Source organism: Leopardus geoffroyi, chromosome B4, assembly GCF_018350155.1.
Source record: "Leopardus geoffroyi isolate Oge1 chromosome B4, O.geoffroyi_Oge1_pat1.0, whole genome shotgun sequence".
Classification (NCBI taxonomy): domain Eukaryota; kingdom Metazoa; phylum Chordata; class Mammalia; order Carnivora; family Felidae; genus Leopardus; species Leopardus geoffroyi.
In genome coordinates this window covers 34,737,083-34,764,264 of record NC_059341.1, presented here as the reverse complement: position 1 = coordinate 34,764,264, position 27,182 = coordinate 34,737,083, and the positions used below count along the sequence as shown (strand labels likewise).

General features: G+C 46.2%; 1 long non-coding RNA gene across 4 annotated transcripts; it reads right to left on the bottom strand.

The window, feature by feature from the left end:
* Window positions 1-6,667: 6,667 nt before the first annotated feature.
* On the bottom strand, window positions 6,668-21,101 carry LOC123590821. 4 transcript variants are annotated; one of them, XR_006708993.1, is made up of 6 exons: window positions 20,973-21,101; window positions 19,574-19,683; window positions 19,104-19,208; window positions 18,787-18,870; window positions 17,688-18,012; window positions 6,668-6,679 (listed from the first exon to the last, which is right to left on the bottom strand). It is a non-coding gene; the product is annotated as an uncharacterized LOC123590821 (long non-coding RNA). The 4 variants fall into 4 exon arrangements; XR_006708992.1 differs by lacking the exon at window positions 6,668-6,679 and having other exon boundaries at window positions 14,692-18,012; window positions 19,574-19,771; XR_006708994.1 differs by lacking the exon at window positions 6,668-6,679 and having other exon boundaries at window positions 14,692-18,015.
* Window positions 21,102-27,182: the final 6,081 nt, after the last annotated feature.

Here is a 27,182-nt window from a genome sequence, read left to right as displayed (position 1 = left end):
TTAATGAAAAAAAAATCACTCTGCATCTAGGAACTATTAATTGAGTGCCTCTCTGTGCCAAGAATTGTGAAGGTAAAGCCATAAAAGCTGCAAGCCAAGGCCCCCACTGCAATGCAGGTATTGTCTGATATAATCAAGGAGGATTTATTGAGTGGTGGAGGTTAAAGTAGTATCACACATGCTGGATCCCAGTCTTGAAAAAGCTTGTAATTCTGCTGGGGCGGCCTGACGAACTCCTATGATACAACACGAACACCACCAGGCAATATATGAGTTCTCAATCACGCAGTGCTTCAGAACAAGGAGGATCGATGGGGCAGCGGAGCGAGAACAGCTCAATTACTCAGACTGAAGCATTCATTAGTCTGAGCCATTGTTCATGCTACAGATTTTGCTGCTCAGAACAGTAAGAGCCTTGGGGTCCCTGGGTGGCTCTGTCAAGTTAAGCATCGACTCTTGGTTTTGCTCAGGTCATGGTCTCATAGTCATGAGATCAAGCCCTGTGTCAGGCTCCAAGCTGACTGTGGGGGAGACTGCTTGGGATTCTTTCTCTCCCTCTCTTCCCCTCCCCACCTCAAAAAAAAAAAAAAAAAAAAAAAAAAAACAACAGTAAAAGCCAGTTAGAAAGCCTTGATCACATGGATGACTCAAGATCTGCAGTTTCAAGTTTCTAAAATCACAAGCCAAGCGTGGGTCTTGCTCTGCTCACCATTGTCTCCCCCACCCCCCCCCCCTCCACCTAACACCAAATATGAGCTGAAAGTTTTCTCTGGGTGGCTTTGCCCCTGTGAAAGCATATGAGAAAGGGGATCCCCACCCCACCTATGCACACAGACCTGACAGTGAGTTTCAATAGGACAGGCTGAATAAGCTCACACCTGTGCCCCGTTCCCACTGCACCCCAAGTCCCTCAGTCCTCTGAGTTGCTGGTAATTATGCCCTTATTTGTTTAGGAAGCCCGTGGCTACTTATTGACCAAACAGGGCATCAGTTGACAGGATGTGGGCAGTAGGAGCCTGTAGAATTAGACAAAGACAAGCAATCAGAGCAAGGCAGAGAGGACAGAGAACACAAGGAACTGAGGGCTAGAACCGCCTAGCTTGACTTGTGTTTCTCTCCCCTCTCGTTTCTGGTCCCAGGGGTCCAGATTGGCCTGGGAGTGCAAGTGGGGTCTCCTCGCTTCTCCTGAACCCCACGCTGTCCTTCCAAAAGGCCCCTCTGTTTTCACCCCCAGTTCACCTGTGCGTAGCATGGAGAATGGCCTTTTCTTGGTGTGGGAGGGGCTCTGCTTGGTGGGCCCTTGCCTCCTCTATGCACAGGAGTCCACAGAGCAGTGACCAGGGCCTAGTAATGGCCAAAATGCCTTCCTTTCAGATGATAAGTTGGGAATATCTCTAAAAACTGTCTGAAGCAAGTAGATTAGAATTCACTTTCATTGAGAAAGTGCCCCTTTCAGAAGCAACATTTGTTGGGGTAGAGTGGAGATAGGCAGGGCAAAATCAAACAAATGGAGATGGCCAGTGCAAGTTTCCTTACAGCTCCTGGAATCCCAGAGTTCCAGCGTGCCCCAAGTCGGTGCCGGGTTTGACACACAGTCCACACTGCTGGACACTGACAGAGAAACTAACTGCATGCGGAGGGTGGAGGGTCACGGCATCCTCATTCAACTTCTTTTTGTTTGTTTATTTGTTTGAGAGAAAGAGGGCAAGCAGTGTAGGGGCAGAGAAAGAGGGACACACAGAATCTGAAGCAGGCTCCAGGCTCTGAGCTGTCAGCACAGAGCCCAACACGGGGCTCAAACCCATGAACCATGAGATGATGACCTGAGAAGAAGTCAGATACTTAACCGACTGAGCCACCCAGGCACCCCATCATTCAACCTCTATGTCTCTGGTGTGTGTGACTTCCAAAGGATACTAGCAGTTCATAAGAATTGATTCAGCATGAATCTGGCTTTAACTACAGGAACAGAAAGATGAGAATCAACCTTCCTTGAGTTCCTGAGGAAAAGGAACCTAAACCTGAGTTTCTCCATGGGTATACTACTTTAGTATCCCTGCTCTCCTGCTCTCTCTCACACACAGCTCCTGGAAGCCCTGGGAAGTCCTGAATCTAAACTCTTCATGCTGAAAATGTGGGTTAAAAATTTGTGAGCACTGTGAACCTCCAACATGTAGAGACAGCCCTCCTTCCCCAGGCATTATGGAGCATTAGCAATGGTATTTTCAGTGCACCGCACTCAACAGCAGTATATAGCCCATCTCCCAGGAAGGAAAAGGAGAGGCCCACAGTCCAGGCTCAAGATGGGTAGATATGCTTTGTGACAAGAACACCTAATAATAAATGTATTCTTACTTGAAGACTTCTATTGTGCCAGATGTTTTTACATGTTATTTCATTTAATCTTCTAGGTATTATTATTAAGGCGAGTTATATGATCTGAACAGAAACCAGAATATAGGTATTATTATTACCATTCCATTGTAGAGATGAAAAAACTGAGTCTCAAGAAGGTAACTAGCTTAGAGAGTTAACTTGCCTCAGGTCATGTGGCTAGTAACTGGGGAAGGTAGAATTGAACTCAAATGACTCCATGGCCCACATAGTAACTACTAGGATTTACTCCCTCTCTCATAAACTGATATTGTCAATTCTCAGCTATCAGCAGGGTTGGTGCCTTTAAACACCAAAAGCAGGGCTGGAAAGACCTTAGGAATAATATTCTAGTCCATACACAGCAGGCCTACAGCCTACAGGTCAAAAATTTTTTGTATTCTTTATTGGGGCATATTTTACATAATTCGTCTATTTCAACTGTACAATTGAATGATCTTTAGTAAATTTACCAAGTTAAATTGCATAAACATTATCTTCAATACATTTTAAAACGTTTCCATTACCCTAATAATGTCCTTTATACCCACTTACCTGCAATTCAAAATATGACCCACAGATGTTGTGTTTGGTCCATCAGATTTAAAATACTAAAAAAGATTCTTTTTGCTAGTTTTATAAAATGAGACAATTTCACACAAAAATTTAAAATTTTAAGTTCTTGAAAAAACAAGATTGAACAAAATTGGACCTTCCTTTATGCAAGGCAAAACTGGTAGCTGGCTCCTTTCAAACAAAATGTACTTACTGGGAATTAAAAGCAAAAATGAACTATTGGGACCTCATCAAGATAAAAAGCTTCTGCGCTGCAAAGGAAACAATTAACAAAACTAAAAGGCAACCAACGGAATGGGAAAAGATATTTGCAAATGACATATTGGATAAAAGGCTAGTATCCAAAATCTATAAAGAACTCACCAAACTCCACACCCAAAAAACAAATAATCCAGTGAAGAAATGGGCAGAAGACACGAATAGACACTTTTCTAAAGAAGACATCCAGATGGCCAACAGGCACATTAAAAGAAGCTCAATGTCACTCCTCATCAGGGAAATACAAATCAAAACCACACTGAGATACCACCTCACACCGGTCAGAGTGGCTAAAATGAACAAATCAGGAGAGTATAAATGCTGGCGAGGATGTGGAGAAACGGGAAGCCTCTTGCACTGTTGGTGGGAATGCAAACTGGTGCAGCCACTCTGGAAAACAGTGTCTAGATTCCTCAAAAAATTAAAAATAGATCTACCCTATGGCCCAGGAATAGCACTGCTAGGAATTTACCCAAGGGATACAGGAGTGCTGATGCATAGGGGCACTTGTACCCCAATGTTTATAGCAGCACTCTCAACAATAGCCAAATTATGGAAAGAGCCTAAATGTCCACCAACTGACGAATGGATAAAGAAGATGTGGTTTATATATACAATGGAATACTACTTGGCAATGAGAAAGAATGAAATCTGGCCATTTGTAGCAACATGGATGGAACTGGAAAGTGTTATGCTAAGTGAAATAAGTCAGGCAGAGAAAGACAGATACCATATATTTTCACTCATATGTGGATCTTGAGAAACTTAACAGAAGACCAGGGGGGAGGGGAAGGGGGAAAAAAAAAGTTACAGAGAGGGAAGGAGGCAAACCATAAGAGACTCTTAAATACTGAGAACACACTGAGGGTTGATGGGGGGTGAGGGAGAGGGGAAAGTGGGTCATGAGCATTGAGGAGGGCACCTGTTGGGATGAGCACTGGGTGTTGTATGGAAACCAATTTGACAATAAATTATATTAAATAAATAAATAGATAAATAAATAAATAAATAAATAAATAAATATTGTTTTCATCTTCAAAAACAAACAAACAAAAACAAAACGTACTTGCCAGTTCCTCATGAAATTAGTGAGGGGGCCCAGGAGGGGGCCCCAGAACCATGGCCCCACATTTGCCCTACAGCCCCAGGCACCTGGCTGTATGGCTCTTGGCAGATGGCAGAGCCATTGTGTCTGTGTCATTGTTACAAAGATAGCTTTTGGTTCTCACCAAAAAGGAGCTGCTCTTTTTACTTGGGCAAACTTCTGTGAAAGCAAAGCCACATGTCTTATTTTGAAACGTCATAATTAGGGTTTGTACCTGATGTGGCAAAGGAAAGCTCAGAGTTTGCTTCTTTTCTTGCTGTCTCTTTGGAATCTACCTCTCCCTGCATATAAAGATGGCATTTCTTGAATCTTGCTTTTTGGCTTAACTTTGCTAGACTCAGTGCAGACACACTTCTCAGGGAGCTCATAACACAGCTGATCAGAGGATGACCTTCTTTAGTTACTAAGGTAGACTTTGCTGGTTGTCTACTCAATTTCTCCTTTGTTCCTTACCATTTTGTTCAGAGTGGCAATATTTTCAGGGAAGGTGGAACCAGCCCTTGGGAGCCACATACGACTGGCCTGACCCATGCTAGGGACCCAAGTCTCTTTGACAGTGATTGGCTTAGGATAGGTATATGACCTTCTCTAGTCAGAGACATAAGGGGATAAGGACATTGGCTAGGGGACATTTAGAGCAGATTCCCCCTTTTTGTCATCTTTGTTTATTGTCACAATGGTACGTAACACTTGGTGCTACAGCAGCCACCTTGTGATCATGAGGGCAAAGCCAAGAGAATCACAGAGAGGATGAAATAGAGCCCTGATGTTGTTGAGCTGCCAAATCATCCAGACATCTCCTGCTGGACTTCCAGTCATGTGAGATCAGCTATGCCCTTATTGTTCAGGCCACTTCTACTTATGCATTCTGTTATTTAAAACCTAAAGCATCGTGACCAAAGTGTAACATTCTAATCATAAGTCCTATTGCCAACTGGGACGCTTCCCTGCTCCCTATCATTTGCTCAATTTTTTAACCATATTTTGGGGTGGGTTTCTCATGTAGAAAGCTACGTTCAACCAATTTATGTTGGTATTGTTTTTAAATTTCAAGAGGTTGAGTTTTTCCTCATTTTGACTCCAGAGTTTATGTGCAAATGATATGACCCAAAAACTGTATTACAAAAGTCTCTGAGACAAAGGACAAATGCACAGACCTTGCCCTGGCAGATGTACTTCCACCAGCAATCCTGGATTAAATTAGCAAGCAGGCAAAGAAGGTCACCTGCCAAACCATGTACTGGTGGCCAGCTCTGAAGGCCTGTGAAATGGCTTTGTTTGCTGCCAGCCTCCACCCATGGGCTTGTTTTAATTAGCGAATTAATAGTCCCTTATGTCAGGAAGGCTACAGCTGCTTCAAGCCTCACCCCACCCCAACACCTGGGGGAATAGTTTTTGGTCACCCTGTTGCTGGGCTGAGAAGAGGGCAGCCCCAAGCACCGGCCATGGGCCCGTTGCTGTGCCCAAGCTCTACTCACTAATACCAGCTTCTATCTACTGAACACCCACTACGTGCCAGTTATCCCTTGTCATAATGCTACTCTCTAAAACTACACTATTATGTGGGATAATTACAGGGCCCATTTCATAGACAAGGAAACCAAGGCTCAAAGTGTGCAAGTAGGTTGCTTGAAACCAAAAAGCTGAAAAATTGCAGCGCTCCCTCTGTCTCCGAAGTCTGCTGCGCCAATGCCACTCAGATCCAGAAGAAGGGGCCAGGGTTGTCACCACACTCCCAGGAGGGGCCTTCACTGCAGCTCACGGCTCTGAACAACTGCTTTCTGGCCATCAGGCTTTTACCCCTGAGTCCTGAGCTTGAGCCTGCCTCTCAAGCTCCCAGTCAGTAAAGGAAGGCTCCTGTGCCCGGGCAAACATGCTGAGATTTGTTATAGTAGCCAGCTGAGGGAAGTGCCAGGCCCTTTCATCCCACATTCTGCCTTTCTCACCTGTCCCCTACTCTGGAAATAGCCTCCTGATGACAACCTCTGTTACTAAGACAGAACCAGAGGCAATACCTAAGATGTGTTCTTGCCAAGAAGTTTTAACCAGAATCTAATCAAACCTTGTAGATTTAACTTTCAGTTTATAGGAAATATAAAGATAAAGGAACAAGTTAAACAATACAATGGGGAAATAATCAGACAAAATCATGGTATGAAATTGTATATGAGATATACAGGTCAGTACCTGTCTCTTCAGGAATCGATGACACTGGGGCACCTGGGTGGCTCAGTTGGTTAAGCAGACAACTTTGACTCAGGTCATGAACTGGTAGTTTGTGGTTTCAAGCCCCACATCGGGCTCACCGCTGTCAGTGTAGAGCGAACGTCGGATCCTCTGTCCCCCTCTCTCTACCTCTCTCTCTCTCTCTCTCTCTCTCTCTCTCAAAAATAAACATTAAAAAAAAACCAAAGAAACAAAAAACAAAAAAAATGAGGGGCACCTGGGTGGCTCAGTTGGTTAAGTGTCTAACTTTGGCTCAGGTCATGATCTCGTGCTTGCGTGGAGCCTGCCTGGGATTCTCTCTCTCTCTCTCTCTCTCTCTCTCTCTCTCTGCCCCTCCTCTCCTCTCTCTCTCTCTCTCTCTCTCTCTCCCTTAAAAAATAAACTTAAAAAAAAAAAAGAATCACCAACACTGTAAAAGGAGAAGTGATTGTTCTAGATTAAAATGGATGAGAAAAATAACAACAAAACACAATTCATGATTCTTGATTGTATCCTGGTTTCAAAAAACCAACTTTGAAAGATATTTGGGGGCAGATGGGAAAACTTGAATATGGCCCTGTTATTAAATTAAATTAGATAATTATTTTCTAGGACAATATCCTTACTTTCTGGAGATGTTTCTGAAGGGGAAAATCACTGTTTGTAATTTACTTTAAAATAATTCGAAGACATAGAGATAACAGGTGGGGGATAGAGAATAGATAGAATGAGCAAATATGGCAAAATATTTACCATTGTTGAATCTGGATGGTAGATATATGAAGATTCTTTGTACAGTTCTTTCTATTTGTATGTATTTCAAACATAATAAAAATGGGGGGGGAGCTTTCATAACAAAAAGTTTACAAACTAAATGAGGATGATCATAGGATGGAGACCTGAAGCCAGGGCCTCTGTTGGTCAAGTTTTGCCCAGCTGGTCTCCTCCCTTGGTGTTCTGCCCAGCTGTTGGGCTCCCCTGATGCTTCAGCCTGGACTCTCTGAGGCTTGAAGGAGCTTAGAGTCTGCTGAGGCCCCTAGAAGCAGAGCAGGAAGAACTGGTTCTAGGGTTGGACAACCAAGGTGGGATTCCTAATTGGTGACTTGGAATGAAGATAAATATGTCTCCTGTAAAGGGGCCCCTGAGGAAGACAGACCCTATACAGAAGAGCAAAAGTCCCTCCTGGGCATGCCTCCCAGCAAGAATAGGAACAGAGTTAAAAGCATAGTAAGATATAAATGTATCAATCAACACACTGTACACTTTAAACTTACAGGATGTCATGAGTCAATTTTATGTCAATAAAGATGGAAAAAAGAAATAGCACAGTAAGATAACAGGCAGCAAGTCTGGGCCCTGAAGTTAGAATGATTTACTAGAGTAGAAAGTCATTCCTGGCTATGAAGACCAAAAATGAAGTTGAGGCTCCCCAATCAATTAGCAGACTTAGCACATTTTCCATAAAACACCAGTGAACTTAACAGAATTTGAGAAAATGATCACATAACTCATATGGAAAAGTGGGCCAAAAATACAGATTTGAAGAATATTTTTAGAGATTATAAGCTCGCTGAGAAGAATCACGCCTGACTTGTCTATCTCCCCACCCAAACCCTCATTCTGCCATAGGAGCTTGCATACAACAGGTCTTCTTCTTTTTTTTTTTTTTTTTTCAACGTTTATTCATTTTTGGGACAGAGAGAGACAGAGCATGAACGGGGGAGGGGCAGAGAGAGAGGGAGACACAGAATCTCGGAAACAGGCTCCAGGCTCTGAGCCATCAGCCCAGAGCCTGATGCGGGGCTCGAACTCACGGACCGCGAGATCATGACCTGGCTGAAGTCGGACGCTTAACCGACTGCGCCACCCAGGCGCCCCATACAACAGGTCTTCAAAAAAGTTTTTTTGTGGGGTTTTTTTTGGTATTCAAAAATTTTTTTAATTTTTTAAAATATGTATTTATTTTTGAGAGAGAGAGAAAGAGCACTACAGTGTGAGTCAGGGAGGGGCAGAGAGAGAGGGAGACACAGAATCTGAAGCAGGCTTCAGGCTCTGAGCTGTCAGCACAGAGCCCAATATGGGGATTGAACCCATGAGCCATGAGATCATGACTTGAGCCAAAGTCAGACTCTTAACCAACTGAGCCACCCAGGCACCTCTTCTTTTTTTTTCTTTTAATTATTTTTGTTTATTCATTTATTTTGAGAGAGAGAGAGAGAGAGAGAGAGAGAGAGAACAGGTGGCAGAGGGGCAGAGAGAGAGAGAGAGAGAGAATCCCAAGAAGGCTCAGAGCTGTCAGCATGGAGCCTGATGTGGGACTCAAACTCACAAACAGTGAGATCATGACCTGAGCTGAAACCAACAGTCAGATGCTTAACTGGCTGAGTTACCCAGGAGCCCAGATAGAGTACTTCTAAGTGCAATCTAACTGAATAAATTTCTCATAGCCAGTTTTCCTTTTTCTTTTTTAATTTATTTTGAGAGAGAGAGAGAGAGAGAGAGAGAGAGAGAGAATCCCAAGCAGGCTCCGTGCTGTCAGACAGAGCCCAGCTTGGGGTTCGAGCTTAACGAACCATGAGATCATGACCTGTACTGAAATCAAGAGCCAGATGCTCAGCCAACCTGTGCCACTCAGGCACCCCAGTCACAGCCAGTTTTCTTAGACATAGGAAGAAATTCCACTCTCACCTTCTTTTCCCATGTTCATTAAGGTTGTAGGGAGAATGGGAGATGTAGGACAGAGTAGTCCTCTAATGGTCTTGTATGTAAGCATTGGCTACCAACAGGTCAGCCAATTCTGTTAGGATCAGGACCAGGTCATATGGCTTCTGCATTCCTTCAGGTCCAGCAATGTTGGTCACAGACTAAGTGCTCAAAAAACATTTGGAAAATTGAACAGATTACATCTGAAGCCAAAGAGCACTAATCTTACTTGTATAAGGTGGAGCTCAGGGAACTTTCCAAAAGAGGGAGAAGGTATACATGGCACAGGAGGTCTGGTGGAGGGGCCGTTGATTCCATATAAAACTGGACAGGAAATGCTCAAAGATGGTATCTTGGCTCTTCTGCCCTTTGGAGCCCCCCGACCTGTAAGAAGGAAACTTCCAGAGCTTCCCCATGATGAAAGTTTTAACTGGGCTACAGCTAGAGCATCTGGGTTCAGGAAAACAGGCAGTCACTTGAGCTGGCTATATTAGCAACCACCATTAAGGGGTGATTTTATTTGGTTACCTGGCCTCTGGAAAAGGAAATGGGCTAGAGGCAAAGAAATTAGCAATCTAAAAGCAAGCAGATTTGTCAAGTAGAAAAGGACTCTGAGATCAGAGGCTCTAGTACTGCATTTTACACAGCAGGGTCCAGAGAAGGGAAATACCTAGCCCTGAACCACTTCCCTTGTTAGGAGCAAAACAGGTACTAACTAGAAGCTAGCCACTGACTCCATACTCCCACCCCTTCCCACTCGGGCCAGCCTCTCCCACGAGACAGTCACTCTGCCTCACCACCCCACAGACAGTCTCACTGTTCTTCCTTCCCCAAATCCATCCATCCGCCCACAGGCCTTTACCATCCTTCCCACTCTGTGGGCGCCATACAGTTCTGATGGGCATTGTGCTCAGAGAGCAGCAAGCTGGGACTTGTGGTCTTCCTGAGTTGTTGTTTTGGGCTGCTAAAAAAGCTGGTGGCCACTGACTGCATCAGAGATGTATGCAAAAGGCATCTGTGTTTCTTAGTGTCCCCAAACACCAGGCTCAGTGCCAAAGAAGCAGACCCTTTGTCAACAGAGATGCCTTGGCTTTGTGCACTCAGAGGGAGGCAAAAAAAAAGTCCGCTGGCATCAGACTCATCTCTAGGGGAGGAGGGAAAGGGAGTCATCTACAGAAGTTCCAGTAAATGTTCTCATTTAAACAAACAACAAGAAAATAATAAGATGGAGAAAGAGCCAACGGGGCGGGGACAAGCAAACTCTTGAAATTGCATTATAATTAGAGCATAACTTTGTTCCAGATCCTCAGGTGCAGAGAGGGCTGGTGTGTTTATTAACCTGGTCAAAAGACATCAAGGCAAATTGAGTTGCAGCCTAGCCTTGCCAACGAACAATTTAGCATGCAAATGTGACTAGCACTGGGGCTTGAAGGAGACCAATAAGGTCTTGGGCAGTTGAAGAGGGAAATCCAAACTGGGCTGCCTTGAAAGTGAGGGGAGTCACTGGGGAGAACAGAGCAGGGGTGGGGACAGGTATCCTGTTTCCACCAGGGACAATTTTCATTGGTTTGGTCCGGCTGATACCAAAGCTAAGAGCTAGCTGGTTGGCCCCCAAGGACCGTGCCAAGCCACATATGGGAGAACAGCAGACTAAGGCCCAGGAAAATTTACGTGATTCTGTGCCAGTATTAACCCAGCAGGAATGCCTACCCATCAGCACCGCTGCTCCAAGGCCAGGAGGGCATTGCCAGGGTGTTTGCCCAGCAGAAACTAGCATATGGGCCCCAAAGAAACCTTTCAGAGTAGGCGGAGGGCAGCCTATACCCCTGTGAATCACTCTCTGGTGGTTTTGCTGTGGTTTCAGAACCCGTGGCTAGGGCAGAGGGACCACGAGGGCCCCTGGCCGGGTTGCTTTCTCTTCTCCCAGCTGCTTCTGTCTCTCTCTCAGGCTCCTGGACACAAAACAGCTGAGCAGATAAACAAGTCACCACCTGCTCCCTCCTCCCCCATGACACCGCCCCTGTCCCCAAGTCCCACCCCTTCTTCCTAGCATTCTCTCCCTCCATTCCTCCCTGAAGCCAAACTTCCCAGCAGCAGCAGCTGCCGCCGGCTCTCCCCTCCTGTGCCTGCCTCCCCAGCACACCCTCCGCTCGCCCCTCCACAGCCCCCCTCTGCCCCTTGCTCCCCACCAATGGCAAATGAGGAACATGTGTACAGAGCCCTGGGCTCTCCCCCTTCCCAGAGCCATTTCAAACAAAACAGTTGTGCTTTCTGAAAGTAATTCGTGGAGCTCTGGGTCCCCAAGGAAAATGAGTTTATGGCATCCACAGCCCTGGAGCCAGTGAGTGTCTGGCCACTTGGCCCAGAGCCCCTCTGCCAAGCACAGGAAAGCTAGAAGGAAGGGGTTAACCTGAGCAGAAGCCAGGAGGGGCCCAGCTCCAATCCAGACTGCAGGGGAGGCAGATCCCTGGGATGGAGGGCAGCAGGAAACAGCTCAGAGAGGCCAGGAGGCCAAGGCCCAGTTTAAACCCTGAATAAAGGCCATCTTTTTGGTAGCCTGCATGCATGTTCTCTTTCTCTCTCTCTCTCTCTCTCTCACTCTCTCTCTCTCTCACCCACCCACCCACACACACACACACACACACACACATGGTATATTCTTATTACCAAAATAAAGGTTGTCACAACAGACTCTGGTAGGCAGAAGCTCTGAGTTGGTGCTGTTTAATAAGTCCCCAGTGCCAATGGTAGGCATTACTGAAGACCTCGGTGGGTGGGTGAGTGCCTCCCAGGGAGGGGAGGTGTGTGTCAGGAGGATCCCCCAGAGGACTCCTTGGCAATTTAGAGTTTAAATTTGGGTTACTACTGGCTCACCTGAGTTCTCAGAAGCTGAAGCCAAAGTAACAGAGAAGACAGTGTACTAGCCTGTCTTCACCCTCAGGCTTCCCTAGTTCCTCGGAGCTCTCAAAAAAAAAAAAAAAAAAAAAAAAAAAAAAATTGTAGGGGCACCTGGGTGGCTCAGTCAGTTAAGCATTTGACTTTGGCTCAGGTCATGATCTCATGGTTCATGGGTTCGAGCCCTACAGTGGGCTCTGTGCTGACAGCTCAGGGCCTGGAGCCTGCTTCGGATTCTGTGTCTCCCTCTGTCTCTGCCCCTCCCGTGCTCACACTCTTTCTCTGTCTCTCAGAAATGAATAAACATTATAAATAAATAAATTGTAAAAATTGTAATTGAAGTATACTTGACATACAACTCAGAGCTCTCTCTTTACTGTTTTATGGACAAGCAGGGAGTGGATTTGTTTGAGGAAAATAAACCTGGCTTCCATTTGCTAAATGTTTCAAATCTGTTTGCATAAACCAATGCTATTTTGTGGAAAGTAGCAGCAACATTAGACTGGATAGCAAGGAGCTGGGTTTGAAACGGTGAATGGTGGAATGACCCTGGACAAGTTACATTACCTCTCTGAGCCTGTTCTCTTATCGGTAAAATGGAAATACTATCACTACTCCATATTTTTCAGGTGAAGTGAAGTGACAAGGCAAAGTTAATGAAACATGCCTGCAACACCAAGCATTCTGCTGAGGCCCCACCTGGTGCTCGGTAAAATTGTTTAAATTCTGTGGGAGACAAAATGGAAACACCAAACGGAAAATGGACAGTGGAAAGGCGGGTACAAACCCAGAGACTCTGAAAAGGTCCATGTAGAACCGCTGCATGAGGTGGGAGGAGGCAGGTGAAATATTCCAGGTAGAAGTAAGTGAACACTTCTTCCCTCCTTCTCCTTGGAGAGCAGGGTTTCCCAGCCTCAGCACTACTGACATTTTGGGTCAAGGAATTCTTTGCTGTGGGGACCTGTCTGGTGTCTTACAGGATTTTCAGTAGCATCCCTGGCCTCCACCCACTAGATGCTGGTACCACCAACCCCTCCTTATGACAATCGAAATGTCTCCAGACACTAGCTGGGTGTCCCCTGGGGGCAAAAGAGGACCTGGCTGAGAACTGGTGTCAGGAGCTAGGAGAACAGGCCTCCTTTTAGGAGTCTGAACCAAGGCTGTGCTCATAGTACGGAGTCAGTAAATGTTAGGATAGATGCTCGCTGATACCTTTGTTTTAAGCAAGAGAGGCTCTCACAACCCGAGAAGGAAGATGTAGTCATGGAAAAGGCAATGAGTGACCCTAAGAAATATGGTGGGTGTGGGAGGGGGAAGGAGAAGCAGTGGCTGCTATTGAACAGGCTGGAAGGAGAGGCTGGCCGGTGCCCACCGCTGACCTCCCCCACCCTCCCTCCAGGAGGCACTCACTGTCTTAGAGGGAATTCCCCACTTCTGGACTTTCCTCTCACCTTATTTGAAGAATGGAGTTGAATTTGTGCATCAAAGTGGAGAATGATTCAGGGTGGTAGGAGTCAGATCTGTTTCTGCCCTTGCTTTGTAACTAATGAGACGTGTGCCCTTAGACAAGCCATTTCATCTCTCTGCAACTGTTTCTTTGGCTGTGAAATGTGGGAGTTAAGAGTTGATGAGAGCTAAGGTCCCTTCCAGCTGGAAGTTCTAAGGCCTGTGAGCACCACAAATGTGATTAAACCAACTGGCTAATTAGGGCAACGTAAAGTTCCGTCTTACTGCACTGCAAGCCAGCAGTGTAATTCTCCACTTGTCTTTGTTAAGACCTATTGCTGCCAGAAAAGCTTTTGCAAATTCCTACTAGAAAGCACTGTGCTAGCCACTGTGGGAGAGAGAAGACTTTCACTCTTTTCTTCACAATCTAATTAAAGAAAAAAATAATTCTAATTAAAGGCCATGAATTAAAAATGCCTCATACCCCCCAATGGCTTCAAAGTGAGGCCAACCTGCGTTAGAAGGCTAGCTCCGTACTAGGATTCCTCAGGCAATCCACTGAATCTGTTTCTTCATCTGTGAAACTGGCATGATAATAGCACCAATGTTACAGGGTAAAATTGTAAGGGTTAAATACTTGCAAGAAAATTAGCATTGTGCTTGGCATGTAAATAAGTGCAAAAATTTTTTTTTGTTTGTTTGTAGCAAACACTTGTTGGATACTCTGAACCAGGCACTGTGCTAGGCCCTGGGAACATGGAGATGGGAGACAGGGCTCTACCTCTGGAGAAGCTCACCTGATGGTGGGGAAAGAAACAAGGACCAGCTACAGTGCCCTGAGAGGGCTATGACGGAGCAGGGTAGGAGGACTGTGGACACAGAGAAACATCCGGCCCTGATCACAGGACACGGAGCCGAAATAATGTCTGCGCTGGGTCTTGAAGCACGGCCAATGGTCTTCACTCAGATTAAGGAGGCAGAACATTCCAGATGAGAGAACACATGTGCCAAGGAGCCAAATGCCCTGTGCTTCTGCAGAAACTGCGTGCACTGGATCATGGCTGAGTACATATGGGATAGTGGTCATAAGTGAGCCTAGATGTTAGTTCCCAAAGGGACCTGCACAAGAAATACTTCTTTTATCAGACACGCTATTTCCCTTTTTGACACAACCACCAGGCAGCTCAGAGCTGATTTTTAGGCTCAGTGTTACACACTTCCCTGAATCTAGGTTGTCTGGTATAACTATTCTCTTGCCCTAGCTTCCTTTACAGCCTGGACCTCAACTGTTAATCTGGTTTTTGGTTTTTGGTTTTATCCATTAATTATAAACTACCTTAATTCCTTTTTGAGTAAGGATGGCACATGAGTAAATGAATGAATGAACTGTGAAATACAAAAGTGCATGGATGAGAATGAAGTCAAGTCTTGTAGGGTGAGCTCCTCCAGGGTGGCGAGTTTGTTGTGTTCGCAGCTGTATCACCAGTGCCTGGGCCAGTACTGGGCACACCATGGGAGCTCAACAAACCACTGCTGACTCAGAGAGTGACATTAGGAATTTTCACCTTAAAAAAGCCTTCTCTGTAAGATACAAAAGAACTGACCTGTGGGGCCATTCCCTGGCCCTATCACACCTTTGGGCTCTATATTGGACTTCCTTGTATATTGTTCCCCAGTTGTTTGGGCTCACGGCCTTGCTGTTCCAGCCAGATGGCATGCTATACCTCACGGACAGATGCTTTGCCATATATGTCAGTGTCTCCCAAACCACACTTAGCACAGAGCTTGTCCCAAAGCAGCCTCCCTAAATTTCTGTGGTTTTAGCCCGATAAACACCTGCAATCCTTTGTAGTTGAAAAAGGGTGAGCAACCAGGACCCTTCCAAGTCAGGTTGGACTGGTTTTCCTCCCTGACCATGCATTTGACTGCATGGAATAGTATTTCTTTCATTCATCCAATTGATCAATGACTATTTGCTGGATGAAAGAAGGAAAGAACTGCTTATTGGTGTGTTGAAGGCCTTTGTGCATTTTTATCAACTGCATTTGACCCCCCTCCCACAAAAGGCAGGGAAGGCAAGGAGGAGCTGCTGGTCCTCTGGAGAAGGGACAGAGGCTCCAAAGGAGAGAGGACAGAGGGGGATGGCAGGTGTGTAAAAGCCACGGGCACTGCTGCTCTCACACACAGTAGACCTCTTCTCTCAGCTCTCCTCAAGAGTCAGCATCAGGCCAATGACTGGGGTAGGTGACACACGGAGCACTCATGGCCTAGCTGGGCCCAGTGCTGGGTCCCGAATGGCCTCTCTCACACCTTCCTTCCTTCCTCCTTTGCCTTCTTCCTCCCTCTCCCTGTCTCTCCCTGCCTCTCTTAGTGAAAGGACTCCCTTGACAAGAGTATAAGGTTTCAATTGTCTGTGTCCTGGGAAATTACAAGATCTTTCCCCCTTTCTCTTTTTAACCAGGATTACACATTCCGAGTAAGTTGGCTCTCAGGGCCTGCCCAGCTGCTGCAGGGCTGGAGGATGCCAGAGACTTCTGGGCTTGGCCACCCAGTGCAGGGTGGTCAGGTCACAGTGAAAGCCACCAGGCCTGCTCTCCGCTCTTCTGAACTCCAGAACCCCCCTTTCAGAATTCTGAGAGTCCCAGGCGTCCTTGCAGAGGAGGGGGGTGCAGCTCAGACCTGCCCTCCCCAGTCAGGCGTCTGGCCACCAAGTCTCCTTCCATTCCAAGGACAACTACAGCAGGAGGGAAAGATGGGAGACACCAGGTTATTTGTGATCTGACCATTCTCCTTTGGAAAGAGAAGCATTTCACAATATATACATGGAGCAAACCGTTTTTTTATATCTTAAACTCATACAAATTATATGTTAATTATATCTCAATAAAAAATGGGTTAAAAAGAAAGAGAAGCAGGCCAAGAGGGTAGATAAGATTATGAGAACAGCAAAGGGGAGAGAGTGAAGAGAAACAAAAAAAAGGAGGGACTCTGCAAATTTCCTGTAGCTGTGGGCCCTGAGCTCTGGCCACCAAGAGGAAGTGGGGTTATGAGGACATGGCCTGAAACAGTCTTCTTCAGAAAATTAGAAAGGATCAAGGGGCACCTGGCTGGCTTAGTTGGTAGAGCATATGACTCTTGATCTTGAGTTCAAGGCCCACATTGGGCATGGAGCCTACTTAAAAAAAAAGAAAGAAAATTAGAAAAGTTCAAAATAGCGATTTTGGAGTGCAGGAGGAAGGCTGAGCTCTTCCATCATCAGTAACATTCACTGGGTACAGCTCTTCTCTACACTGATAATCAGAGCAAGTTGCTCCTGGGTGTAAAAGTGCACATACTGTCCCCTAATTTGAAAGGCCTGGGAAATGTGGCCACGTTTTGGCAATTCCCCCCACTCATGGACAGTGGAGGTTGTGCGCTCATAGCACATTGCAGGCTAGGCATCGCCAAAGCCCTGATTGTACAGGGGGAAACCCTTGTTCTAGTGATGAAACCTACTCCAAGACCCAGGCCCCAACACACTGCCTCCCCCTCACACACCAGAGCAGGGGGTGCGGGGTGGGGGGTGGCCAACTAATGCCTCAGTGCAAAGTGATTTAAACAAATGAAATAGACACGGTGCCAAGGTACACAGGCTGTGGTTGTGGAGTTGGGTTCTTGAGGCAGAGGTTGGAAGTGGAAACAGTCAACTTTTGGCCTTTGAAGGTCTCTGAAAGGCCAGGCTGCTGTCAGCCTTCCCCAGTCCCCCAGGGCTCCTGCTTGGCTGCTGGGCGCTTGGTATTTTCCAGGACACAATATTGGGCACCTTAAAAGAGGACTGAGGGGAGTCAGGATCAGCGTCTGGCTCAGATTTCCTTACTCGGGGCGGACACGGTCTTAGGAAACTGCCCACAGTGCACAGTCCTATCATTCAAATGAAACATAAAACCCCAGCCCTGGGGAGTCACACGTGGTCACCAAGGACACCCCGGCCTGGGGCTAAGCCAAGGGCATTAGCCTGGGCGGCTCAGGACTGCTCCACAGCTGGGATCAGTCCTTTTCTCAGACCCCCCCCCAGTACCACACCACTCAGGACCCTCTCAGGACCCTCCAGCTGGTCCCTCTTAAGTGCAATATACCCTGTGCTTACCTTGGGGCTCACTGTGCTATGGAAACAGCATGCAACTTCCCAGGTTATGAGAAATAACTTTCCTAAGAGTGTCACCAGCTGCAGACGCCCCTGTCATAAACTGTCCCAGCTCTAAGCCGCCTAGGGCTTTTATCCCCTCCCTCTTAGCTACTCATTACCCAGCTTAATTAGGCCAGGAAATGCTCACGCAGAGGACACTCTCGGCAGGAGGCGAGGCTGGAGGAGAGATTCTCAGCAGCTCCACTTCCTGAGGCTGGAGCTGGGGGCTGGGGAAAGCCTGGTGAAGGACTGTAGAGATGGCAGGGCTGTGTCCTCCAGCGAACAGCTGCTGGGAAGGAGGCAGAGATGCGCACATTTGCTCCTCAGGCCCTCCAGGGAGCTGAGGGTTGTACTTGTTTACGGGAACAGCACCGGATCTGAAAGCTTGGATGCGCCTACTCACCCCCACCTTCCCCTCCCATCTCAATTAACCAGCCCCACCCCCCCAACCCCACGCTTTCACCCTCCTAACCACTTACAGTATTTCAGCCCAGTCTCTGACATAATCACAGCCAGACACAGCCTGAGACTGCCTCCCGTGTTCGGCCAGCCCCTGACCTTCACCCTAAACTGCTTTGGTTGTTTGTGTGGCCGGCTAGGCCTCCCCAGGAAGATAACGCCAAGGTTCTTATGAGGTGAATGCAGGAATGAGTTTGCCTTTCTGCTGCAGTGGTGGGCGAGAGGCAGGTAACACTGTCTGGTGGTTAATACAGGGGATCGAGAGTCTGAAGTCCAGCCTTGCTGTCCTCTGTAATTCTGTGACCTTGGATAAACTGTTTCATCTTTCTGAGCCTCAGTTTCCTTAGCTGTGAAAACAGAGAGAGTGCTACTGACCTCCTGCGAGGCTGAGACTATCTACTATATCCTCATGGCAGAGAACGTTCAGGAGGAACTAGCGGGTGTTACCTTGTCAGGACTTTGGCCAGTGGGCTTTGCCTCTGAGCAGTGAGGAGGTCTGCATTTAGGGATGCCCCACCCCCACTTCTCTTTAAGGGAAACCTAAGAAAAGGGGAAAGTAATATTGGAGTTCTTAAGATCTATCAGAGCCATTCATACTTACATGATTTCACTTAATTATTCAATTATCTGTTGAGGCTTCTGGATACAAGTGAGTGAACTGAGGCTCAGACAGGGTGGGTGATAGCTGAAAGGCAGAGCAGATCACGGGTTACAGGATCTGGTAAGTCTGAGACTGTGCCATGGCCTGGAAATGTCAGGCCACCAACCTACAGTGAGGAGGGTGACCTGAATCCCAGAACCAACCAGCAGATCGTCACTCTCCAAGAGGGGATTTTGAAGGCTTAGAGTCAGAATGTCATCCAAGAATGAGTCTGTCTGTGGTGGCTCTCTAGTCCCAAGGAACACACACCCACCGACCTTTTCAACAGTTCCTGGGTTCTGTTTTATGCCTTGCTGCTTCCATTGCAACAATGTTTTCTGAGAAAATGTACATTTCTTGACAAGTGACCTCATTTCCCTCACCTGTAGGAAGACAAAAATGATTCTTGGCTCTCGGATATCCAATAGTGCCATGATCAGAAGGTTCTTGTAACTTTGAAAAGTGCTTCCCATTCTACCAAGAAAAAATGAAAATGTTCCATAGTAGAGATGGGTTGGGGGTGTTGAGGAGGATGGGGACCTCCAATTCTATTCAGAGGAGGGCAGTAGTCTGTTTCCCCACAGAGAACACCTGGGGACCTAGGTCCTCCCCCACCCCAAGGGAATCTTCGTCTGCTTTTGATCCACCTGAGAAATGGCACCCCTACCTCCCTAAACTCCTGTCCAGTGGTTTTGGGGGTCCACTGTTTTTAGGGGTCCATTTACTTGACCGGTAAAGTGGTTCTCACTTGAAATCCATAAAAGCAAAGGAAACTCCCAGCTGAGCAGTCAGGCGCACACTGAACCTTGGAATCCTAAACCTTGAGGGTCTCCGGCTTCCTTGCTCTCTACTTGTGATCTGAGGTGAGTGAAGACAGGATAACGCAAACAACTCAGCGATTTCCCAGGATGCTAGAAATGTTCTCGTGCAGAACTTCTCTGCAGCTCTAGGGAATAAGACTTGAGTAAAGTTCCAGGGAAGCAGTGTGGGCTTTAGGCACAGAAGGCCCTAAGCTGTTGGCAAATCATTCTGACTGGCCAAGGAGGCAAGGCCCATGCGGGTGGGGGATGAAGGTTTAGGAAGGCGTAGGATGGCCTGTGCACTGGGCAAGGTGCGGGGCCTTCCACCCCAGGACTCCATTTACGAGGGTGTCGTGAAGTATGAGCTCAGAAGGGTGAGGGTCGGGGAGAGAGCTGCTGGGACACAGAACCAGGACACCGTCTCTGGCACACAGGAATTTCCCTTTCGGCACCATCTGCCGCACCTTTTAGGCCTGGCTCTCCTTCCTTCAATCTATGCCCCACCCCTCCCTCTTCCCACCCACTGGGAGGCATCCTCTTCCTCCAGGGGGGGGGGGCTCCCACACCAAGGCAGGAGTGGGAGATGCTGCCTCGCCCTGAGCAGCTTGGGGGCAAACATCTGCTCACTGTCATTGTTTCTCGCTACTTAGGGGGTGGGAGGGATCTGGTGGAGCTCAACAGAACCACACACAAGAGCTGCACTTTGGTGTCTCCTCCTCCAAGGGAGCAGAGAAAAGCTGAAAATTCCCCTGGGTCTCGGAAGAGGGATTTTCAGCGTGTCGTTCCCACAGGGCGGGGGCTGCTGCTGGCAGAGGAGCTGGAGGAAGGGTGATACTCACCCTTCTTGGCAACACCCCTCATTTGTTCCCTGGCTCCCTGGTGCCTGGCAAGGCCATGTGGCTGAGGGATACAGTCATCTGTGTCCCTCCCTCCCCTCTGGGTCTGCCCCTGTGCCACTTCTAACCACCAGGCTTGCAGCTGAGCACCTGGAGTCTTGGGTGTAGGCAGGCGTTCATCTCACCAAACGGCCGATTGCCAGGGTGAGGGCACTGAATCACACATACCACGGGGACTGTAGGTTCACACAGTCACCAGCTAACCCGCTCAGGAAATGCAGGGATTTGTTCCAGCATCTTCCTTGACAACCCCACCTACCTAACACCAAGTTTCAAGTGCCAGGTTTGAGATAGAGGGAACCACCGTGAAGTGATTCTGGAAGTATTGGTGTTAGGAATGTAGTGGTAAACAGAGAGGATGAAGCAGGCTCCTGCTCAGGGGATGCCCTGCAGTCTGCTGGAGGGGTAAGCGCCACAGGTGGTAAGCCCCAATGCAGATAGAAGGACAGACCGTGGGGAGCCCAGGAGGTAAGTGAGAGCTGCAGCAGGTGAAGGGAAGGTATCTCTGAGGAAGTGACGTTTAAGCTGAGGTGAGCAGAAGTTAGGCAGGCTTGGCTAGTCTGGCAGGTGGCTGCCAGAGTTAAAGTTCTAAGACAGTATGAGGCAACACATTCCAGAACCCAGGCAGGCTCCAAGTCAGAGTTCTGATTCTGGGCTTTCTAATGATTCATTGTGTGGTCAGACTAGCAGCCCTTAATTACCCTATGGACGATGCTATCAGACTGTCTCCCAAGGATAAGAAATGTGTGCCTTAAAAGTGTTCTGAGATCTCCAGACAAGACCCAGCATATTGTTATTATCAGTGGCAACATGTTATTTCTAGTTTCTACCCACTCCACGAAAATAAGAGCCTTCTCAGAGTGGTGCCCCATTCCTTCCCAGCCTCAGCCAGGCACTTCCCCTTAAGGTTAATATAGATCATGCAGATGGTTCCAGATACCTTTATTCCCTCCTTCCTGATGTTCTTGCAAATGTAGAGAGATTCCTGTTTCTGCTGTCTCTCCTTCCATGTCATCTTTATCGTGACTTTTTTTTCAAGGACCCAAAGTATTTGGAGTGAGTCAAGTCACTGCCTCCCCGCCCCCCCCCCAGGGCATTATCACTGTCTACAATTCAGGGCATTTCCCATGGTGACCTCATTTGGACATACACACATATCCACTGGAATCAAACTCTGGGTTTATGATTTATCTTCCAGTGTATGTCCTCATCTCTTGTTTTTAGCTACTGCATAGTATGACTTAGTCTGGGTATTATCACTTGTTTCTTATTTATTTGTATGCACTCCCATGTTTACTGCTACATTAATGACAATAGACAAGATATGGAAACAACGTAAGTGCCAGTCAATGAATGAATCCATAAAGATAAATACTGTATGATATCAACTTTATGTTCTATCTAAAAAGCCAAACTCATAAAAACAGAGTGTCAAATGGTGATTATCAGAGGCTGGGTGGTGGGAAAGTAGGAATGATTTTTTTTTTTTTTTTTTTTTTTTTTTTATGGTACAAACTTGCAACTAAGAGACAGACAAAGTATTTGTTCCTTATTGATGGATATTTGCTTCCCCTGCCCTTTTTTTTGCTATTGCATATGGGTGACTTCTTTACAAGGAGGGTTGGATTTCAGATATTTTTATTTTCTTAAAAAAATTTTTTTTAACGTTTATTTATTTTTGAGACAGGGAGAGACAGAGCATGAACGGGGGAGGGTCAGAGAGAGAGGGAGACACAGAATCTGAAACAGGCTCCAGGCTCTGAGCTGTCAGCACAGAGCCGGACACGGGGCTCGAACTCACGGACCGCGAGATCATGACCTGAGCCGAAGTCAGACGCTTAACCGACTGAGCCACCCAGGAGCCCCAGATATTTTTATTTTCTAGAAAACTTTCTTCAACAGGGCAAGATGAGGTGAGAAATCCACCACTGATAATGCTATTTTTGTTTTTCTTTTAGTTAAGTGCTGTCTTTGGAATCACGCCCATTTGCTCAAGGGCCGGGCAAGCTCACTCTACGATGACCTTAACCTCATTGTCCAGTGCCATCCCCCAGCTCCCCATCAGTGATTGTCCTCACCCTGGTATAAGGTGGTGACCATTCATTTCCCTCAGTTTGTCTGATACCCTGCCCCATCTCTGATGGACTAGGCTCATCATTTCCAGCTTGTGTGTCTCCCTCCCACAGTGGGAGGAAATTGGGGCCCTCACCCCTGCCCTTCAATGGAGCCCTTTGGACCAGAGTCATCTCTTACCTCAACCCACACCCCATCCCGCAGCTCCCCTCCCCTGGCAGGCTGTCTTCTATGGCTATCTTTCTCTATTGAAGCTTTTCTCTGCCTGTCCTGATATCATTTGTCCATCTATATTTCCTCTCTATCTTCTCAGAACCTTGGTGTCTGGAGTTTCCCCCTCTATTCTGAACCCCTCCTGGGCTCTCCACTCTGCTGCCTTTCTTTTCTCCCACCTCGGGACCTTTCGTTCCCCCCCACTATACTTTCCAGGTTTTGCCCCCTCCTCTTTCCCCTGTGGTCTCTTGTCCAACAGCCTCTGCTCCCAGCATCTCTTTCTTCAACGCGTCTTCGGTGGCCAGGTCTGTGTGGCACAAAGTGAAGAAGAAGGTTGGCAATCATCTAATGAGCCCACACAATGCAGACAGCCAATTAAAATATCATCGACACATTGATTCCCCTTCACTGAGCGTAAGGCTGAGTTCCAGTGAGGTCTGCCCTTCACAAAGTCTGCCACACCATCCAGATGATCCGGGTGACATTAACTCATGTTTATCTCACCATCAAGTAAAAATTTCAGGACCTCTCTGTCTGACTGCCATCTCCCCAGAGTAAAGGGTATTTAAATACACTGCAAATAAAAACAAAAAGAATGAAACACACAAGAAACTACTTTCTTAGAGTTGGTGTATAACTGTGAACTGAAATGCATCCTCAAAACAGGAAATTTCTGTGGAAAGTGCTGTTTGGGGGGCACCTGGGTGGCGCAGTCGGTTAAGTGTTCAACTCTTGGTTTCGGCTCAGGTTGTGTTCTCAAGGGTCAGGAGCTCAAGCCCTGCATTGGGCTCTGTGCTGACAGCGTGGATCCTGCTTGGGATTCTCTCTCTCCCTCTCTCTCTCTCTCTCTCTCTCTCTCTCTCTTCCCCGTTCACTCTCTCTATCTCTCTCAAAATAAATAAACTTAAAATAAAATTAAAAAAAAAGAGAAAGTGTTGTTTGCATGGTAATTTAAATTCCAGCATTTTATTCATAGATATGTCCTTTTGCAAAATACAGAGCAGAACTGAGAGCAGCAGCTTTTGTGGCTCCAAAGACCTTAACGTTCCTCCCTCTTTGCCTTGTCACAGAGGTACACACCAGAAGAATGCTATGGAATGAAACCCAGTTAGTTAGCATTGGTTTAGGTGCTAGGGGCTGGTTAAGGACAGAACCTCTTCTCTAATTTCAGTACATTTAGTTTCTACTTGAAAATAGCAATCATAGAATATTTAATATTCTATCTCAATAGTTTTAGTAAACACTTAAATGATTTCAGTTGTTTTCCTGAGCTGACAGAGATACTATTTTATTTTGTTTTTGAAAATAAATCAATAATCAGGGACTTTTATCAATTTAAAAAGATTTTATTATTAATATTGAACTGGATTTAAAATAGCTTTGGGGAAAATATTAATTTAAAACATGGAGCATGCCTTTTTGAATAAGTAAAACAAAAATAGATTTGAAGTTTTTCTGAAGCACATTCTCTAAAACAGCATCCTCTTGGGGCACCTGGGTGGCTCAGTCACTTAAGCATCCGACTCTTGGTTTCGGCTCAGGTCATGATCTCATGATTCCTGAGTTCCAGCCCCACATCAGGCTCTGTGCTGACAGTGTGAAGCCTTCTTAGGATTCTCTCTGTCTCCCTTTCCCTCCCCCCCCCCACCCCCGTTCTCTCTCCCTTGCTCTCAAAACAAATAAACTTAAAATATAAAATGAAATAAAACAGAATCCTCTTTCTTCCCATCTTTACACCTATTCTGGGCTATCAGCCTTGAAAATGGGATTTAGTAAAAGCATCCCTATACCAAAGCAAATACTCTCTGCCCCCACCTCCCTTAACCTACCTGCTGAGGCATCTCTCTAAATGTGAGCTGTAATCTAGATTTGGAGATCTACGGGTTGGTCTCAGGCCAACCACTAAGTGATTCAACCACTGTGTGTCTTTGGGCAAGTAACTGTCCCTCTGTGAGCCTCAGTTTTCTCACCTATATTACAGGAAACATAAGAACCACCTCCCAGGGTTGTGGTAAGACATAACTGAGACACCATATTTGTAAAAGTGTTTTAAAATAAAGCACAGGAGGGGCGCCTGGGTGGCTCAGTTGGTTGAGCGTCCGACTTCGGCTCAGGTCGTGATCTCGCAGTCCGTGAGTTGGAGCCCCGCGTCGGGTTCTGTGCTGACAGCTCAGAGCCTGGAGCCTGCTTCAGATTCTGTGTCTCCCTCTCTCTCCGACCCTCCCCCGTTCCCGCTCTGTCTATCTCTGTCTCTCTCTGTCTCAAAAATAAATAAACATTAAAAAAATTTTTTTTAAATAAAATAAAATAAAACACAGGAGCTCTGGATTGGGGTGCCTGGCTGGCTCAGTTTGTAGAGCATGTGACTCTTGATCCCAGGGTTGTGAGTTCAAGCCCCACATTGGGTATAGGACTTTAAAAAAAAAAAAAAAAAAAAAAGAGGAAGCAGCATGCTCTAGGGCATAAAATAAAACACAGGATGTCCCTGATTGGTTCTAATGTGGATAAAATTACAAGTACAAGTATTCTAGTGTGGATAAAATTACAAGTATTCTTTGTTTAATTGTGTGAGAAATACTCAAAGATATGGGGAGGGTCAGATTTAAACCTCCATGACTTATTAAATAAATTAAGAAAAATATCACAAAAAACACTAGATTTTCTATGTTAGGGAAGGCTTCAGCAAACTTTCAAAAATGCCATCTTCATATTTCTCCCTTGTGAAGAATAAAATCTAGGATTTATCTAGTCTCACAGATCTTCAGGATTAGCAAAGAGACCCAAAGTTAGGAGAATAAACCAGGGCACATTCCTACAGAAACACCCTTTATGAGAGCATCACCCAGAGGAACAAAGATGTCCCTTCAGACACCTGGACTTGAGGACAGTCACCTTTCCTTTTTGTTTCTGCCCAGGGTCCCTCTTTTATGGTTCTTCTTTTACTGTAAGGTGAGAAATGTCTATGGCACAATCTGCACCCACTGGAGAGGCAATGCTGTGTGACAGGACAGAACAAAATCATCAGTGGCTTATGAGTTAGGAGAGCTTAGATGAGTCTCAAAGCATTTGGGCCTCAGCTTCCTAAAACTATGAAATGAAGATCATGATACTACCATTGTAGGAAATGTGTGAAGAGTAGATAAAAATGCATAATTGAAAACAGTCTGTATATTATATACTACTCTACACTATAAGCCATTATTATCATGATAGATAAATTTTTTAAGATTTATTTATTTATTTATTTTACTTTTAAGTAATCTCTACACCTAACATGGGGTTTGAGAGTCCTACGCTCTACTGACCGGGCCAGCCAGGTGACCCATGACAGACAAATTTATTATTAGTCTGACTTAGTGTAGTACAATAATTGAGTTTTTTATTTTTTTTTTTATTTTTTGGAGAGTGAGAGGGCATGTGAGCACACACACACTTCTGAGCAGGGGAGGGGCAGAAAGAATCTTTTTTTTTTTTTAAGTTTATTTATTTATTTATTTATTTTGAGAGAGAGAGAGAGAGAGAGAGAGAGAGAGAATCCAAAGCAGGTTCTGCACTGTCAGCACAGAGCCAAATGCAGAGCTTGAACCCGTGAACCATGAGATCATGACCTGAGCCAAAGTTGGACAATTAACCAACTGAGCCACCCAGGCACCCCTGCTTTTCAGTTTTCAAGGAATCTATTGATATATTCCCTAACTCAGAGATTCTTGCTTCAGCCGCATCCACAGACATTCTTCATTTCTGTTACAGTGGTGCTGTTGTTTACCTGGAGCATTTTGGTTGGGGCGGAGGTTCTTTGGATCTCTGTCTCTGCTTACTTTATCCATTAACGCTCTTCACATACTGATCATTGTTTTAAATTCTTAATCTGATAATTCCAACATCCTTGCCATATCTGGTTCTGATGCTTGCTCTTCAAATTGTGTTTTTTGCTTTTTGGTATGCCTTGTAATTTTTTCTTGGTAGCCAGGCACATACTGGGTACAAGGAACCCAGTACAACCCTGGGTACAAGGAACCCTGGGTACAAGGAACTGCTCTAAATAGGCCTGTGGTAATGTGTTGGTGAGGCGGGGAGGGAGGGAAAGCATTATATTGTCCTATGATTAGGTCAGTCTTTTACTGAGACTGGGCCTGCACTGTGAACTTCACAAATTTCTCAGTTCTTTTTCTCCCCCTGCCCCACCCCGTGAGTGGGACAGGATAGCTAGAGGGGCTGAAATTGGGTATTTCCCTTCCCCAGGTCACTTAGGCTCTGATAACACCATAGCAAGTTAGGTTTAGGTTAACTAGTGTCCCCTGAGGGTGGGCCTCATTAAGAACAGAAAGTTCTGGCTATTTCAAAATGGTTTCTTTCATCCTCCCCCTTCTGGAAG